We start from the raw sequence: 13109 nt of genomic DNA on the forward strand, positions 1-13109 counted from the left end.
GTTATGATACAGCTGCTAGATAAAGATGGTTCCTCAAGGACCTATCACTAAAGTGTTTACAACAGGAGGGGGACATCTTTTTTCCTGAATTCAAAACCATAAATATAAGAATATGTCTCAGATCGCATAAAAATAAATGCTAAAAAAATCAATGACAAAAGGAAGAATTTAGTAAAAGAGTACAAACTTTAACCTCTAAGATGAATAAGGTCTGAGGATCTAATGTATAACATAGTGATGATGGTTTGTAATGTATTACTGACATTTGTCAAAAGAGTGTAAAACAAATGTTCTCACCAAAAAAGATTTTTAAGTAGTAAATAGGTGAGGTGATAAATGCGTTAACTAACTTGATAGGAAGAATCCTTTCATAATGTATAGCTATTTAAATCATCATGTACATTTTAAATATCTTGCAATTTTATTTTCTAATTATATTTCCATAACACTAAAAAAAGAAACAGATCATTGATTTAGATACTTTTTATATAATTTCATAGATTTTGCAGCCATTACTCTTGGCATGGAAAATGGGTTTCTTTATTCCAGGTTTTTTGATCCCAGTGGGAATCATTTGATAGTCAGAAAAGGGAGAAACCTTGGACATCAACTAGACTCTCCTCCCATTTTCAGTTCAGTTCAGTTGTTCAGCCATATCTGACTTTTTGCGACCCCATGGACTGCAGCACACCAGGCATCCCTGTCCATCACCAACTCCCAGAGCTTACTCAAATTCATGTCCACTGAGTCAGTGATGCCATCCAACCATCTCATCCTCTGTCATTCCCTTCTCCTCCCACCTTCAATCATTCCCAGCAGCAGGGTCTTTTCAAATGAGTCAGTTCTTCACATCAGGTGGCCAAAATATTGGACTTTCAGCTTTAGCATCAGTCCTTCCAATGAATATCCAGGACTGATTTCCTTTGGGATGGACTGGTTGGATCTCTTTGCACTCCAAGGGACTCTCAAGAGTCTTCTCCAACACCACAGTTCAATAGCATCAATTCTTCGGCACTCAGCTTTCTTTATAGTTCAACTCTGACATCCATACATGACTAACTGGATAAACCAAAGCTTTGAGTAGACAGACCTTTGTTGGCATAGTAATGTCTCTGCTTTTTAATATTTTAGATATATATATCTTTCTATTTTAGATATATATATGTAGTATTTTAGAGATATATAAATAAATCCAAGAATGGTTATGTCACTTATCTAAACTCATAAAACTCCATGGCGAAAGTAGAAACCAAGTTTCCTAAGTTTAACTAAACGTACATTCCAATTAACTATACTATCTCTTTGACACTTTACTTTTCAAGTACATACAGGTTTGAGCATGAACTGTTGCAATCCTTGCTGTCTCTCATAAATCTATTGGTTGTATAACTTTAAATATGCTACAAGCATATATGACTTGTGCTTTAGAGGCAAAACTGCAATGGACAAATGCGTGCCATACCCTAAACAGCCTGAAAGGCAGAATTCAACAGTAGATATTGACAAAGGGCACATTTCTGCTGTGGTTCCTGAAGACCTAGCAAATAGCATCTTTTGGAGTTTGCAAAAACAGAAACTAAATAGTTCAGCTATTTCTAAAAAGTCTCATTAATTTTATTTCTATTCTGTATAAGTTACACTCCTTCAATCACCAAATAAATTCTCCTACATGACCATTAAGTTTCCACAGATCCTTGAATGTCTGTGTTTCTGACAATCAGTCTCTTCCTAGGTTATACAATTACCAGCAAACTCCTTCAGGCAGGCCCATATATCATCCACGAACTCAGCCAAATATCCCATACCATATGTCAATATTTCTGCTTAGATGTCCTAAATGTATTTTCAAACAATTTTTATTTGGAAGCTAAAGTGACTCTCAGACAACATTTCGAAAATATCTCCTTTCCTCTGGGCTCTATGCCTGTGTTTATAGATGTCCCTCCGTAATTGAACATAGAAGGGAAAATGTACTTTTTATGGGGGTAATTTTTTCTCTTTCCTCCCAATTTATTCATCTGGGAAGAGGAAATGAAAAAATACGAGCCATGAAGTTGAACATACTATATGAACTACATCCATTTTTGGCGGCAACAGACCTATGCACTGTCCTTAGAGTCGAGCAGGAAACACTCACCACTTCCGTTTGGTTTCTGCTTCGGCAAGGATTCCATGTAGTCTATTTCTCTAAGTTGACAGCAAAGGGCACAAAGACAATATAGAAAACAAAGCAGATGCCAACAGCAGGGCGGACCCAAACTAATCGAATAATATTGCTATAATTTGTCAGCCTTTCCTTACAGGACTAAGCTTGCCTTCAGTGAAATCTCTTAAATCTTCAAATCCTATATACCATCTCATGGCTTCCCCGGTGGCTCACTGGTAAAGAATCCACCTGCAATGTAGGAGATGCAAGTTCAATCCCCTGGGTCAGGAGGATCCCCAAGAAAATGGCAACTCACTCCAATATTCTTGCTGGGAAATTCCATGGACACAGGGGCCTGGCAGGCCACAGTCCACAGCGTTGCAAGTGCTGGTCGGACGCAACCTAGCGACTAAACAACAACAAACACACCATCTCAAAGCAAAAAACAAGGACATTCCGTCAACATCTGAGGATGTGTGAACTGCAGCTCTAACTGAATGGAGAGTGCTGTTAGGGAGCAAAAGGAGATAACATTGAGAATATAAGTTCTTAGCTCCTAAAAACAGGTATCTGAACAAACGTTAAAAGAAATCATTTCAACAGTGTGAAATATATGCTTGGTATTTTGAAAATCAAATACTCATTTTGTGTACCCACTATCAATTTTGTATGACTCCAAATGAAATGGAAAACAGAGTAAGGAACACGTATTCTTACTGGGAAAAAAAATCCTTTTAATTTTATAAGAGCCTAAAGAGAAGGGTGCCATAGGAGGCAGGAGTGCAGAAAGGAAGTGAGTAAAGTGCAAAGGGGAGAGCTTCTCAGCTTTAAGGAATGGACTAGGTCCAAGGTCCAAGCTCAGAGAAGGGAAAAGTATGTCTCTCCCCTGTTTACTTCCAAACCAAACTGGGTCAGAACTCACGGAAGCATCATAACTACAGACACTCAGCTTCAAAAATGAGGAATAAATTTCTGTGAACTGGCATTTGAAACCAACCACCATGTTAAGCCTGCTTCTATGACAAATGAGTTCAAAATGGTTTACAAATGAACTTTCAGAACAAAATCTTTCCCAGGTAATGGATCTCCTATAAAAAGGCAAGCAAAGGGAGAAAAAAATGTCCCCAAAACTAATTTTCCTATGACTAGGAAAACTTATAAAGTTGTAAAAAGAGACAAGTTAAAATTTAAAATCATTCTAAGCCACCAAATCATACATTTTGGGTAAAATAAATGTAGCCCTATAAATTGATGCTTTAACAAAGACTATGGTACATATTAATTTAAATGCCACTGTTCAATAATACCATGTACATAACTACATTTGAATTTACATAAACCATTCATCTGTTTACTGGTAAGAAGTGCTCAAAAAAAAAATTTTTTTAATGGGTTTAAAGCGTGATTAGGTTTTCCAATTTTAGTGACAAAATTCTTATCTATCATAGTAACAAATCACTGACTACTTGATTTCCTCATTTTAAAGTATCTTGGGGACTTCTCTGAAATTGCCTTTTTAGTCATGTGTTAGTTTATTCATGTGTTTATCATTTGCTTCTTTAAGTACAGATTCCATGAGGGCAGGCACTTTGTATTGGGTATAGGCACAGAGGAGTTACTGAGATGAATGAATGAAATGAAACTATTTTCCTAGATTCATCTTACTCAAAAAAGGGTAAATGTTAAAGCTACAAATGGAATATTTAAATCTGCAGCTAATTTGTTAGAATCATTTGAAATTTGAATTATTTCCAAATATCTTTCAATTATCAATAAGTCATTAACTTATAAATTCAGGGAACTATCTTGATCTCTATACAAAGAAAGTCAGGTTTAATTATACATTTCTAAATATAAACCTATAAGGCAAATACTAAGGAAAATAATTCTATGCCCTATGCCCGTTAGGTTGATAACTAAAGGCCAACACAATCTAACAGAGAAAGCTCTTGGCTTGAGAGTCAAGAGACCAAGATTCTCGTCTAAACATTTACTCACTAGTTGTGGGAGTTTGCGTGTCCATTTGACCTCTTTGAGCTAAAGTATGATCTGTAATATGATTACTAAGACCTACACTTGCTTTAAAAGTCTATCAGGACAATAAATTATTAGCTAGAGGAAAACTGTACCATGCACATATGCATAAGAATAGTAGACAACACAGATAGCTCTTACCAAGTGCCAGGCATTCTCCTGAGCATTTACCAGCGATTAACACACAAAATCTTCACAAACAAGCCTATGAAGGAGCTTTAATCCTCCCCATTTGCTTCTGGAAACTAAGACAGGACAACTAGACATGAATAGTTAACAACCCCAAGTGACCCACTACCTGCCTGCCCCTCATCCTCCTGGTCTACCACATTCAGCTCAAAGCACACCGGCCTTCTCCCTGGACCCAGAGCATGCAACCCTTTTCTCATCTCAGATCCTTTGCACTAGCTGTTCTCTTTGCTTGGAGGATTCTTTCCCTGATCTGTGTGTGGCTGATTCCCTCTCAACGTTCGGGTCTCCTATCAAAGGTCATTGTCCTGTCCTGATTCCTCTAACTAAAGTCATCACCACACTTAGCCACTTCTTTTTCTTCATAGTATCCAAAACCATCCAAGATTACCTCATTTGGTTGTTTATGAATTTATTAGTGTGTTTATTATCTGTCTCCCCTAGCTATTAACAGAATATAAGTTCTACAAGGGCAGGGATTTTTAATTTTCTTCATGTATCTTCAATACTGAGAATAGTGTCGGGTACAGGGTAGTTACTATCAACAGGAATAAGTGGACGAGTGAATGAATGATAACATAATCAAAAAGATTTTCCTACATTCCTCTTAGTTATTCAAAAAATGTGAATGGTAAAGTGAATCACAGGATATACTGAATGTCTGCTGTGCCATTTAAGTATTTTCAGACAATGGAGGAATGAGTTTACTGACAATATTTACTAGCATTTCTCAGAATTTCTGCTTTACTGTCAACTCCTATCAAGATAATTATGTAAACATTTCTTTTTTTTAATTGAGCATGTTCATTTCAGAGAAGAGTTCAGATCTTTTATTAAATCACCCAAGAAACTGAGTGACAATATGAGTCATCAAAAACATTGAGCTCACCAAATTCAATACTTCCAAGAAGCATTAAAATTTATACAAAAGTTTATATGCATAAAGAACATAGCACATGTGACATTCCACACCAACCATGTTTCATGTCCTCCATGGGGAAAGTGGTATAATATCATTTTATTGATAGAAAAAAACCCTATAGATGGAACAGTGAGCAAATCTGGAGTGCAGCCTGACTACACAGAAAGTCAGCTTAAGGAACACAGGAATCGCTGGACTCAAAAGCACACAGAAGAATGAAAGGTTAAGGCCTTAACTGTTCTGCAAACTCTCACCCTCACTTCCATAAATTTAAGGTAGCTTTCAAAATCTATATATTAAGAAAAAATAAAATCTCAACTAAGAGGATAAAGAAATGAAACCAAGAGAAAACAATACTAGAAGAAATTAGTGGATACCAGGACTGAAACGAATACATAAGCTTCCTATGGATCTGGACCTTCCGTAGAAGAAGGCCATGTGTTGACCCTAGCTTTTCTAGAATCCAGTGCCAGGGCAGGCCTTGGGGGACAGAGCCAGGAAGCTCAGGATTCAGAAGCAGCCCTGTCAAGTACCTTATTAACAACATGGATGAAGAGGGCACATGTGGTGAGGGCAGGCATTCCTAGTTTAGAAATCCAAGAAACTCTTCTCCCGTGGGTCCTCATAAAGATGGCACTGGGTGATGAAACAAACTCAACATTCTTACACTAGATATAGCATTAAGTTTCATAAGACTGTTTCCATATAAAATTACTCACTGTAGGCTGGGGCATTGCACTAGAGAAGTAACTCAATAAAAGCAATTATATGAGGGGTCACAGCTGTAAAGAAGTCAATTAATGTAGTTCTCAGCTGGACCACATACTCTTACAGTGATGTGTGTGTGTTTACAAATATACTTCTGTTCAAGTGAGTTTTTCATAAAATTGGTGCAGCAGGGACCTTAAGGTGATATTCCTTAACATGGACCTGAGGCACAAGTGTCCGATGCTTTGTTTTAGCTTGGAATCTTATACCTAAATTGGGATGGACTTTTAGAAAAGTTGGGCTTCCCTGATAGCTCAGTTGGTAAAGAATCCACCTCCAATGCAGGAGACCCTGGTTTGATTCCACGATAGTGAAGATCCGCTGGAGAAGGCAAAAGCTACCCGCTCCAGTATTCTGGCCTGGAGAATTCCATGGACTATACAGTCCATGGGATGGCAGAGTCGAACACAACTGAGCAACTTTCACTTTCACTTTAGAAGAGTTGTGTGCCTGCCCAACAGTATGGAGGGTGCACAGAAAGGCTTTCTCTTCCTCTGAGAAGATGTAAGACATTCCTAGGGATGTAATTTTGCATATGCAGATGAAGGGACCAAAAGTTCCCCAAAGTTCTGCAGCGGAAGGTTGTGAGTGTATGCTCAGCAGTGTCCAACTCTTTGCAACCCCATGGACTATAGCCTCCTAGGCACCTCTGTCCACAGGATTACCCAGGCAAGAATGAAAGAGTAGATGGTTGCAAAAAGAGTTAGCCTAAAAATGAAGGTTGTTGTTGTTCAATTGCTAAGCCATGTCTGACTCTTTGCAACCCCATGGACAACAGCATGCCAGGTATCCCTGTCCCTCAATATCTCTAAGCGTTTGCCCAAGTTCATGTCCATTGAATCAGTGATGCCATCCAACCATCTCATCCTCTGCCACCATCTTCTCCTTCTGCCTTCAGTCTTTCCCAGTATCACACCTACTCCTTGGTCGTATTTATTTTTTTAAGTATCAGGAAAGTACCCTTAGAGTAGTTAATCTTGAATAGCAGGCTGTTCTGTAGAGCACTGTTTACAAAATACATGCCAGGAGAACTAAATGAGCTAACTTACCACATAAGATCATAAATTATAAGGCAGTTGAATGGATAGCTTGGGCTTCCCAGGTGGCTCGGCAGTAAATAATCCGCCTGCCAATGCAGAAGCCACAAGAAATGTAGGTTCCATCCCTCGGCCACAAAGATTCACTGGAGGAGGAACTGGCAACCCATTCCAGTACTCTTGCCTGGAAAATTTCATGGACAGAGGAGCCTGGTGGGCTGCAGTCCATGGGGTCACAAAGCATCGGATACTACTGAATGACTGAGCACGTATGCACGCATCTGGATAACTTGCCAAGTTATTGACTTTTGTTTTGGAGTGGTACACCTAAACCTTCTGCCTGGCAACAAACTGCATGGCTAGGTGTCTCCTATGGAGAAGGTAATGGCACCCCACTCCAGAACTCTTGCCTGGAAAATCCCATGGATGGAGGAGCCTGGTAGGCTGCAGTCCACTGGGTCACTAGGAGTCAGACACGACTGAGCGACTTCATTTTCACTTTTCACTTTCATGCATTAGAGAAGGAAATGGCAACCTACTCCAGTGTTCTTGCCTGGAGAATCCCAGGAACGGGGGAGCCTGGTGGGCTGCCGTCTCTGGGGTCGCACAGAGTCGGACACGACTGAAGTGACTTAGCAGCAGCAGCAGCAGCAGCAGGTGTCTACCAAGGCCACTGTTGGTTCATGGTACTTATACTATACACTCTTATAGAAAATAAGGTTACCTCTCTGCTTTGTTATAATACTCTAAGAGAATATTACATGTATTTAATATATTTACATGATTATCATATTTATATATAACTTAGATTAATTAAATATATTATAATAAATATTCAATATTTAGCATATAATTCTTAAAAAAATAGAACTTCTGAACTCTTCTCTAGGAATATCATGCAGGACGTTGCTTACATTATCCTCTTAATGAGAAACCTTGCAAGAAATTTCTTTTTGGGATTAGTATACAAAATAATTGTACCTCTTAAACAATTGGTCTATTTTTAAAACACATGAACTCTGAACTATGGAATTTTTCAGGTTACAATTTTTCAGTCAATTGTTGAAAAGTTTAGTGCTGATTTTTGGTTGATTAATACTTAAGGCAGTGTAGAGATTTCTATAACACTCATTTAATAACCTTATCATTGTTTGTCTTTAACTTTTAAAGTTTAAATTATTTTTGACTTATTCTGACTGTTATGTTTTATTTTCTTGTTGTGTTTAAACTATCATGTAAGAATTGAATCGCCAGTCTATGTCTGACGCAGGATACAGCATGCTTGGGGCTGGTGCATGGGGATCACCCACAGAGAAGTTAGGGGGAGGGAGGTGGGAGGGGGTTTCATGTTTGGGAACACATGTAAGAATTAAAGATTTTAAAATTTAATAAAAAAAATAAATAAATAAATAAAGTCTCATCTAAATCTACAGTAGTATAATGGACTTGTCAAAACCTGTTTTGTCTTCAGGAAAAATACGGGATTGAATACCTGTTTTATTGAAAAAAAAAACAAATCTGGTGTACATTTTTAATCAGATGACTAAACCATATTTAACCATATTATTAGTCTAACATTTGGAGGAGGAGAAAATAAATAAACCATGTGCTTAGTTGCTCAGTCATGTCCGACTGTTTGCAACCCCATGAACTGCAGCCCACGAACTGCAGCCCACCAGGCTCCTCTCTCCATGAGGATTCTCCAGGCAAGAATACTGAAGTGGGTTGCTATGCCCTACTCCAGGGAACCCTCCCAACCCAAGGATCAAACCCAGGTGTCCCACACTGCAAGGAGATTATTCACTGTCTGAGCTATCAGGGAAGCCCAAGAGTACTGGCGTGGGGAGCCTATCACTTCTCAAGGGATCTTCCCAATCCAGGAATCAACCTGGGGTCTCCTGCATTGCAGGTGGATTCTTTACCAGCTGAGCTACCAGAGAAGCCCCAAAATGGACTTCTGTATTACTAGTTTGGAACAGAGTTAGTGATGTGGGCATCATTCCCAAATATCCTTAGAAGTTTAAAAATAAAATTAAATTGATTTCTTTTAAGGTGTTGAGAGTTTTGAGGGAGAAGGAGGGGCTGCTGCTACTGTTGTTTTATCTAAAACTATTTGTGAAAAGTCTAATTGTGAATTGGAACCAAATTCAAAAATGTTAGTACATATATAAATTAGTCTCATGTTATGGGACTTCCTAAATCATTTTTAATAGAATTTGAATCATTTGTGAAAGTATTTACTTTTAATATCTTCATTATTTTGCACTATATCATGCAGAAATAATTTTCTTCAACTATTACATACATTTCGAAATGCTCCTCAATAGATTTGTCATAATCTTACTAAATGTTCTGGCAGTCACCAGAACACAGTAGGATGAATTTAACAAAAATATGAATATGCTGATTTTCTTAAAAGTCTTACAATATTTGGGAACTCAAGTACTCCAATTTACTCACAGGTTGAACAGGAAGAATGTGAATAGAAGATTTCACAAAAGTTTAACAGGAGTAGTTCAAATAAAAATATTCAAACAAATTCCTTAAATTTCAATCCCCAAATTTCCAATATAGTCATATTTTTAAGTATTGATAGCAGCATCAATTTTCTATTTCAATGTTTTTATAACAAATATTGCATAACATGTAATGGTTTTGTCTAGTTACATATGCTCTATCACTTTAAGATTTTATTTCTTACTTCCATCAAACACTTGGTATAACATTTTCTTTACTGTCAAATACAGTTTTCAAGTATGTTGAATGACATATGCAGATATGTAGATATTTTCAGTTCAGAAGATGAGGTAATAAGAGAAAAAAAATTTGGGTGAAATTGTCCTTCAAATTAAAAATGTGCTGAATAATCACTATACAAACATTTTGGAAAAGACATAAATTGGTAGAGAATAAAAAGCAAAACCAATACAATATTGTAAAGTAAATAATAATAATAATAGTAAAGTAAAAAATAAAATAAAAAGCAAATGCCTTTGAACAGAATTAAATTGTTTAACTAAATATGCTTGAACTTCTAAGAAGCAACTATGGGGTCTCTTTAGGCCTTCTAACAGCCAAGAGGTGGCATAGAAATATTTTCATTAGTAAAACCAAGCTTTAGGCAGCAAAATATTCTTTGCTTTTTTTCATGGTAACAAGAACAGCCAGGAATGAATTTAAGATGAGACTAATTTCACAATCATATATAAAAAATCAGGTGCATTGCCTTCTATCTTCTATTTTATCTAGTACACAAAAATTTGATTTGTGCTCTAGTTTAGGACATTGACACAGAAGTTTTCGACATTTTCCTCATTGCTTGTTTGTGTTAAATCCTAAGCTTATACAAGAACAACATGGTTTTAAAAAATCAAGACTTCTTCGGACAGTCCTAGGATAACTTGAACACAAGCAGTAAATTTGGTCTTTGTGATCCCAGTAGTCAGTAGAATGAACCTTATGCCAACACAGGCCTGAAAAAGTGAAATTATCAACCACATACAAAGGAAGGGACACCTTGAATGTCATTTGAGATACAGGCACTCTAAGTATACAGCTTAAAAGCCCTTTAAAAATAAAATGTATTGTCATATTTTACTGTAATCACTGTCAGCAAAATCGGCAAGTGGTGTTAATATAATGGACTTGCTCCAGTGCCTTTAATATAACTCTCAGTATAAACAGCAACTGAATTTTCCCATCATCTCAAAAACTATGCACCTTTTGCTTAGCACCTAAATTAACTACTTGAAGCCTGTTAGATATAGTACATATGTTATTAACCTTTAGCAAAAAGCTATGCAACAATACAAGGACCACCTTTGCAAATAAAGAATAAAAAACTTAAAATAAATATTAAAAATTAAAAAACTGTCTTTCAAAAGAGAGCCAAAACTAAAAAATCAAACTCCGGTTTTGTTTTGGTTTTACTAACAGATGATTCATCTTTCAAATTAATTCCATAGTTCTAGGTCTCTAACTAGATAGTGTTATGACCTTAACCAAAAAATTACTTACTTTATCTTATTAGTTCTCATTTTTCTTGACTCTAGGATATTCAAGAAAACAAGTCCAGAGATGGAAAAATGGTAGTTTTCAAAGATTTGTCCTCAGAGAAATGAGATTTAAGAAAATATTTCCCAAAGAAGGAGGGAAAGAGCAGGTGTTCTAGAAATGAGCAAAATAATTGCATTTAGGAGAGTGGACAAAAATAGCGAAATAAGGAGCAGTCCAGATGACAGAAGAAAACCCAGAATCAAAGCCACAAAAGACACTGTTTCAGGAAGACTCACTGTGATCTAAAACATGAACATCGACAGAGATGTTATAGAGAACGAACACGGAGCAAAGGCCATCATATACGGTTAAAAGAACGTATGAATGGTATTCTAAACAGTCTCCGGGAAGACACAGAATTAATTCGTCATCGAAGGGCTTCCCTTGTAGCTCAGTCGGTAAAGAATCTGCCTGCAGTGCAGGAGACCCAGGTTCAATCCCTGGGTTGGGAAGATCCCCTGGAGAAGGAAATGGCAACCCACTCCAGTATCCTTGCCTGGAAAATCTCATGGACAGAGGAACCTGGTGGATTGCAGTCCATGGGGTCGCAAAGAGTCGGGCACGACTGAGCAACTAACACACACAAGGATACAGAGTAGACATGTAGATGAGAAATGCTGACCATTCATTCTAAAACTGTGGTAGTAAAAGACATAGAAATGTCAGAGCAGCAGCTACAGATATGCTAATGATAAAAACATATCATTATACTATTTTCAACTCTCCTCAGTTTTAGGAATATTCATCTTTGCCAGATGATCTATCAGTTATTTATTTCAATGACTTTTTTTCACTTAATTCAGTTCAGTTGTTCAGTCATGTCCGACTCTTTGTGACCCCATGAATCACAGCACACTGGGCCTCCCTGTCCATCACCAACTCCCAGAGTTTAGTCAAACTCATGTCCATCGAGTTGGTGATGCCATCCAGCCATCTCACCCTCTGTCATCCCCTTCTCCTCCTGCCCCCAATCCCTCCCAACATCAGGGTCTTTTCCAGTGAGTCAACTCTTCGCATCAGGTGGCCAAAGTATTGGAGTTTCGGCTTCAGCATCAGTCCTTCCAATGAACACCTAGGACTGATCTCCTTTAGGATGGACTGGTTGGATCTCCTTGCAGTCCAAGGGACTCTCAAGAGTCTTCTCCAACACCACAGTGCAAAAACATCAATTCTTCAGGGCTCAACTTTCTTCACAGTCCAACTCTCACATCCATACATGACCACTGGAAAAACCATAGCCTTGACTAGACAGACCTTTGTTGGAAAAGTAATATCTCTGCTTTTGAATATGCTATCTAGGTTGGTCATAACTTTCCTTCCAAGGAGTAAGCGTCTTTTAATTTCATGGCTGCAATCACCATCTGCAGTGATTTTGGAGCCCCCCAAAATAAAGTCTGACACTGTTTCCACTGTTTCCCCATCTATTTCCCATGAAGTGATGGGACCAGACGCCATGATCTTCTTTTTCTGAATGTTGAGCTTTAAGCCAACTTTTTCACTCTCCACTTTCACTTTCATCAAGAGGCTTTTTAGTTCCTCTTCACTTTCTGCCATAAGGGTGGTGTCATCTGCATATACTACTTAATTACTATTCTTAATATGATATTCTATGTTATTTAAAATCTGCAAAGGGGCCTATTTATATAGATTTAGTGCAAATTCCAAAATAATAGGACACTTTAAAAAGAGGACTTGAGCTACTTTCATTTAAAGGCATTTCAACAATTCTGATATCAGGTAACAAATAACTAGTACAGGTATATACTATTTAAATACTTTTCACAATTAATTCCATGATGTTTTATAAAGTATTGTGTTTACATTCTATTTTTAAAACTCAACTTGAGTTACAAGTACTTCTACTGAATTACTGCAATAAATTCAAATGAGATTAAAAAGTATACTATAAATAAAATCTAAAGAATATTAAAATTCACTTAAAAGACACTATGCAATA

The sequence above is a fragment of the Capricornis sumatraensis genome, chromosome 22, assembly GCF_032405125.1.
Source record: "Capricornis sumatraensis isolate serow.1 chromosome 22, serow.2, whole genome shotgun sequence".
NCBI classification, from domain to species: Eukaryota; Metazoa; Chordata; class Mammalia; order Artiodactyla; family Bovidae; genus Capricornis; species Capricornis sumatraensis.